At 56.8% G+C, this 6,206-nt stretch overlaps 2 protein-coding genes across 5 annotated transcripts in view; both read left to right on the top strand.

Moving 5' to 3' along the window:
* The window catches only part of LOC113210661 (choline O-acetyltransferase), a 128,331-nt gene that overhangs the window by 56,434 nt on the left and 65,691 nt on the right, over positions 1-6,206 (top strand). The window contains exon 2 of one of the 3 annotated variants that reach the window (XM_052264326.1): positions 1,508-1,821. The exons of 1 other annotated variant lie outside the window; for it this stretch is intronic. The gene's annotated coding sequence lies outside the window, so the exon portion shown is untranslated. Of the gene's footprint in view, positions 1-1,372; positions 1,822-6,206 lie in introns of those variants that run through there. One more of the 3 variants, XM_052264325.1, reaches the window with a different exon arrangement.
* Positions 1-6,206, top strand: part of LOC113213935 (vesicular acetylcholine transporter) — a 127,712-nt gene that overhangs the window by 114,266 nt on the left and 7,240 nt on the right. The window lies entirely within an intron of this gene.

Below are 6,206 nucleotides of genomic sequence, written 5' to 3'. Positions count from 1 at the left end.
CCCTCGGCTCGCCAGGGCCCTCCGGACGAGAGGAGACATTGACGGGTAGGACAGCGCCACAGCGCCGTCAAACTGTTCTACCCCTCCCCCCTCCCTCATCCCTCCACCTGCTTGAATATTTAAATGGCAACGAAGCGCGCGCTAGACCTGATGGAGGCTCGTTTTAACGCGCTACACAGACTTGAGAGACTTTTCTCCTCTTCTTGTGACCCGGCAAAGAAGAAGCCCATTAAGCTCATCAAAATAGCTCCCCCCAGCAAAACATTTGAAAAGATGAAAAATGTAGATTGTCCTCTCCAATAAAAGTAAACGAGGCGTGTGGAACCAGGCCGACCTGATCGCCGCGTCCGTGGCGCGGCGGGTCCGGCGAGCGACTCTCGCATCGGGGCGGCACCGAGCGGCAGCGCGTGGCCGGCACGTGCCGCGCGTACCGCCCCGCCCCGCTCCGTCCCATCCCGTCCCGCCCCGCCCTAAAGCTTTAATTGACAGCCGGACGGCTGGTGCGGTTGTGTAAACCTTACACAACCGTCGCTGAGCCGACAAGCACTCGGGGCGGAAGCGCGGAGCACAGCCCAATGTCGTCGCGGGGTAACCTTTGCGGCGGCCTCGGCGGCGCTGCTGTCTAAAATCGACGAGAGAAGGGCAGCCGCCCTAAAACGACAGTTGTTCTGAACCGAGTCCTATGCGACGGAAAGTAGGGAGCAGGGAGCGATAGCCGGGAGGTGTGGCATTGGAGGGTGGTGAACAAAAAAAATTATAGAAGTAATGGGGGGTCGTGAGACGCGCTCTCGGTGTCTCCCCCACCTCCCCATCCTATTCTTACCCACACCTAAGCCCTCTCCCCCCTCCCCGTTTGGCATCCACAAGAAGCGGCAGGACTCTTTGGGTCACTGGGGGACCTTGACGAGCAGGGAGGGGGCGCGAAGGGACCGCCTCGGTAGGACCGCTTGATAAGCGTAGGAAAAACGAGATAGTTGAATCAGCATGACGGGCGGGGTGCGAGCGAGCAGGCGAGAGAGACAGAGACAGTTGGCGCTGCATGCACAGGTTCCCTGGGGGTGGTGACGTCACCCGGGCCAGGGCCAATGGCGGCGGCCGGCAGCAGCAGCCAGAAGCGGCCAGCAGCAGCCCCCCGCTCAGGCGCGCGGGAGTGCGCCCAGGCCTCGACATACCCCCTCGCGTCGCAGTCCTGGGGGCCGAGCCTGGGGGCCGGGCCTGGGGGCCGGGCCTCCCCACCACCGGCCTGGAGGCGGGCTCGCTCCAGCGGCCGCGCCGGCGCACCGCGGCGCCGCCCCCCGCCAGCCCCTCGCCGCCCGCGCCGCCCCTCGCCGCCCCCGCCACGCCCTCCCCGCACCGGCGCTGCGCTGGGGCCGCCGCCGGCCGCCGCTCCAGAGAGTGCTGGCCCCGACAGCCCACCTGTCCAGCTCGGTCCCGGGTCCCGCGGTGCGGCGCGGCGTGGTGCGGTGCGGTGCGTGCGTGCGTGTGAACAAGCGCTGTCTGTTGACAGAGACATGCCCGGCCAGTGAGCGCCTGGGCCAGGCCAGCCGACAGCAGCAAGTGTGTGACGGACTCCTCCGACCGGCCGGCCAGGACAGCGCGTGACCACGGCGGCCCAGGAGAGCGCGACCGCGCCCGCGGCCGGCGACGGCGGGGGCTCGTCCCTGCTCGGGCGCCTGCACCGCCAGGCCGCGTCCTACCTGAGCAGCGGCGCCAGCCCCGCGGCCGGCGCGCCAGACACCGCGGCCGTGCCGCCGTCGCCGAGCCGCGTGTCCAACCTGCGCGGCTACCTGGTGGATCGCTGGACCCACCTGCCCGACACAGGTGAGTTGGCCAAGACGGGTCATATCAGATGATTTCGTTTGCAAAAACGATCGGAAAAGGGCTGGGCTGAAATGTGCTACGCCGTCGCTCTACCCCTTCCATGGCCTCGTAGGTTGCGCGGAGAAATAGGTTACGGGATTGAGTGGGAGACGGGGAGGGGGTGGGTAGGTGGTCGTGTGGGGCAAAGAGGGGCCGGGGGTGAGTATTTGGTGGGGTGGGGGAAGGAAGGGGGTTCTTCTTCGGGCACAGGGGTTTGAATGGGGAGGTGCCAACCCACTATGACCCCCCCTTCTCATCCTTCCCACCTTCCCCCGTACAGCTTACAACCCCTCTACCCCCTCTCCTCCCTTACTGTCGCCCCTCCCCTTCTGCTTCTGCAATATGGACCGCCCGGTTTATGGAGTAACATGTTTGTTACCTTACTTAGTATAAGATGTTCTTACTCCCTCTTCTAACCCAAGCCTCACCACCACCACCGCCCCCTCCGCTACCGCTCACCGCCCATTTAAATTGATGCAGTTAAATTGTCTTTCTTCTTAATTTTTTTAACCATGGTTGGGCGTGATCTAAGGACGCATAGAAGTTTCTCATAGCTTCTGTGGGCAAGGGCGAAAGAGATCTTCACAGGCCCAGATAACGAATCAGCCCAAGTACATTCACCGAGGTTTTAGCCAGGAAATTAAGAAAAGGACCTCATATCCGGCCCATTTCTCAGGAAAACTAATGGTTACCATGACAATTTTGGATTTGAAACATCACCATATCATAATTCTCAGGTAGTCTGGCCTGCTCATCCATTCAGGCATTCGCACGTTTGTTTCCTTAGACCTGGCATATTCACTAAAAAAGGTTCCGAGCCTCATAAATGTAAAACGTTTTCTTTAAAATGGTACTTTAAATACTTGCTCCAAAAAATTTCATGTGCTCACTAAGTTGAGAGCTACGGTAGAAATAATTATTCTTGTGCTAATCTGATTTGCTTCAACTCTTACTGAGAAAAAATCACAAACGTTATTTGACTCATGTAACTTTTCAAAATATTAAAGGACACAAAAATTTAAATATGCGCTCTGTTAGAATTGTAATTATTTTCTTTACGGTAAAGAATATTGTCTCCCACTTTTCTTTGGCTAGTATGGGTGGGCAGGGAACTGTTTAAGTGGAAAACGTGCAAATTGACTTTTAAAAAAAAACCGAGACGTTGACTTCAGTCAGCTTACTTTTTTGCCATTCCTATATGCATGGTGTACAAGCCCCCCCCCCCCTCCCCCCTCTCCCCTTCCACCACCACCACCCCGCACGCACACCCTTTAAAAAGGTTTCGTAACTAGGTTCATTTTTGAATTTGCTTCGAACATTACGTCCAAAGAAAGTGATGACGTGTTTCCTACCACGGCGGAACAAACGCAGGAGCGCGAGCGCGGGCGGGGAGCGGGGGTGACCCTCCGCGGGGAGGGAGGAGACTCGTGTCTTGTTATTCCTTCCCATTAAAGTCGATGCTTAGGGCAAACATGCGGGGGTGCGGAGGGGCGGGGAGGGTTATTGAAGGGGACCGGGCGAATAGGGTTAGGCTCAAGTTCAAAGGCGCAGGGCGGGGTGCGTGCGGCCGAGCAGGGGTGCGGCCCGACCGGGACCAGACCGGGACCCGACCGGGACCGGACCGATAAATTTATTTCAGGTCACAACACTGAAGTGTCCCCTCCACCCCGCCCCTGCCACGCTTCACCCGGTTGCGCGCTGTAGTGTACTACAAACGTCCGTATAGCGCGGGCCGGCCTACGACTCGCTAACCTGGCGCGAGCAGAGCGAATCAGCCGCGCGGCGGCGGCAGGCCAAGAGAGTTTAGGAAAATAAAAGGCGAAAGGTTTTTCCCTAAACTCTCATGGGCAGACCAATCACATGGTGCCGAGGTGTAGTACATGGAGTACAGTTTATTTTGTATTCAATGTACTCCCCCGCCTACCGTACACTCATGTGAGTTTAATTCTCATGTGTACAGGAAAATAAACATACCAATAAGCGATTCAACCCCTTGCGAGGGCGGCTGTATACCTACGAAAGTCTAGACCAAAGCTTTTGAAAAACGTCGCAGGTCGTAGTGGAAATAAGGGTTGCTGCCGTTGAGCCATCATTGTGGATGATTGTGAGTCCGGCGGGTGCCGTGAAAATGTTTGCCGAGGGCGCTCCTCCTCCCGACCCGACCCGCCGCGCCGGCACCTCGCTTCTTTGGTCGCGGGGATCAACTCGAGAGAGATTTGAGAGTCGAGGAGCGACGCGTAGCGGAGGGGAGGCAGCAGGCAAACGCCAACCAATTCCAGTGAGCAGCGGGGGAGCCCGGCCCGCGCGCCCCACGGCCGCCGCCTCCCGGCAGAAAGAGCAGCAGCTGCGGCACTACCGGGGCTCGTGGGCTGTGATAATTGTGTTTGGCCAAGACTTGTGTCGAATCAAAATGTGTGAATAAGGGGATACGTTTTATTAAAAACAAACACACACGAACCGCCCATTCTTCTTCGAGCGAACCGAAAAAATTGTAGGGATGTGCGACAAAATTGCCGGCAGGATCATGATATTGCTTTACCAGTAGCTCCCCGTTCCCCGCAAAAAGGGAAACAAGCAGGGCGGGGTATGATGACAAATACCAGCTGATAAGCTGCTGGGCTATGCTGCTTTTCTGTGTCCATGCCCGATGAATCGGTAGCACCGCGCTCTACATGTAAAGGGGCCAGTTTTGTATTAAGACCAATGTTACACATGCCTAATTTAGTCTGTATTCAAGTGAATACATTTGGGTCTGATTCAGATGTGCACACATCTAACCTAGGCACAAACACTGCCGCTCTCTATTTAGTGTCCTGTCCTGGGCAGGGAACTGTACCACCGTGTCCGTATCAATGCGTGCGCTCGTTTGAATATGTTATTATCGTGGCGCCCGGGCGTGGCGCGGAGGGAGGCGCGGTGGAGAGGGGGGAGCGAGGGGACGAGGGTGGAGAACAATGACACTCTATCTGGTTTTGTCCGCGCAGTCAAGTGCACTCGTGGAGAGGGCAGAGGTACAAGGGGACAAGTGGGGAGGGAGACAGAGTACGAGAGGGCGCTGCGCGAGGCCTCCTGCAAGGGGTGCCTGGAGAAATGGGGGGGGGGGTTGTAGGACCGGTGCGCGGTGTGAAATATAATAGATGTATGTAAGAGCTCATTAAAAATTGGATTTAACGTAACATCTGGTCGATCACAACCTTACGCTCACAGGAGGGCGGCTGCGTTAAGGGTGAGCGCCCTGGTGCTATATATGGGAGACGGTGAGGAGGGGGAAAGGGGTCTCTTTACCCTCTGGTAAAGACAGTCTTGGGTACTGTCTAAAAATAATTTTGTCCCTCAAAACCATCCCAATTAATTGCTTTTACTGCAGAATTTTTGCGGCGAGATGATAATACATTTATAGTTGCATGAAAACAGCCACTTGGAGAGGTTGCAAAAATTTGGTCTTCCACAAAATGGGTAATGGGGTAATGGGTAATGTGTCTGACCTGTCCAATGGTTGTCCTAGCGACACCCTTCTCCTTCTTCTCCCCCCCCCCCCCCCCAGCAGCCCGCACCCCGCAGAGGCCCAGCCCCCAGCGTTGATTGAGTCCGCGGCATGCGAGGGCGGCAAACTGAAAGGCGGGCCGGGCGGAGGAGGCGGCGGGGAAGGGGAGAGGAGAGGGGGTGCGGAGGGAAGGGTGGGGGGGGTGAGGCGGGCGCGAGCAGGGAGAAGAAAGGGGCGTATTTTCCTCCGGAAACGAATCGCTAAAATATTTAATACCTGTTTCCTGAAAGTTTGATGAGTGGGGCGAAGGGGTGGTGGCTGGCTGCCAGTGCCCTCCCGTGCCCACCCTGCCACGACAGTGTTGCCAACGTGTCTCCCTGGCCCCGGCATGTAAGTGCGGAGGTGGTGCTCAATAGACACTCGCGGCCCAGAGCAGTAATCGCTACTTCGCGTGCACGCCTGGTATCGTGAGCTAATGATGACTCCGTTATAAAACGCAATTCGACTAATTTTTGTAGTTGGTTTTGTACTTGTTTTAGTAGTTCCGTGCATTGTGCATTTACAAGTTCTTGTAAATTGTGTGATGAATGTATACACATTTCTTGCGTTCACCCGCCCTGTTTTCCTTGCCTCACTCAACCCTTCTGCCTCTCTTCCCCTCTCTCCCCTTTTCTCTCTCACGCACGCTCACTCCTCTCCCTCTCTCTAACTGCCTCTCCCTCTCTGTCCGGCACCATGCGAGGGCCCCCCGCACGTGGCGGGTCGAGTGCGGCCCTTTGTGCGTCACGCACCCATGGCACCGGTTCGTCACGCCAGTCTGGACTGATACCTTCTCTCTCTTAAGCCAAAATATTATTCATTC

The sequence above is a fragment of the Frankliniella occidentalis genome, unplaced genomic scaffold (genome assembly GCF_000697945.3).
Source record: "Frankliniella occidentalis isolate FOCC.00 unplaced genomic scaffold, Focc_3.1 Scaffold18, whole genome shotgun sequence".
Taxonomy (NCBI): Eukaryota; Metazoa; Arthropoda; class Insecta; order Thysanoptera; family Thripidae; genus Frankliniella; species Frankliniella occidentalis.
Note: the sequence above shows the minus strand (reverse complement) of the source record. Positions and strands in the feature narration are given on the sequence as shown.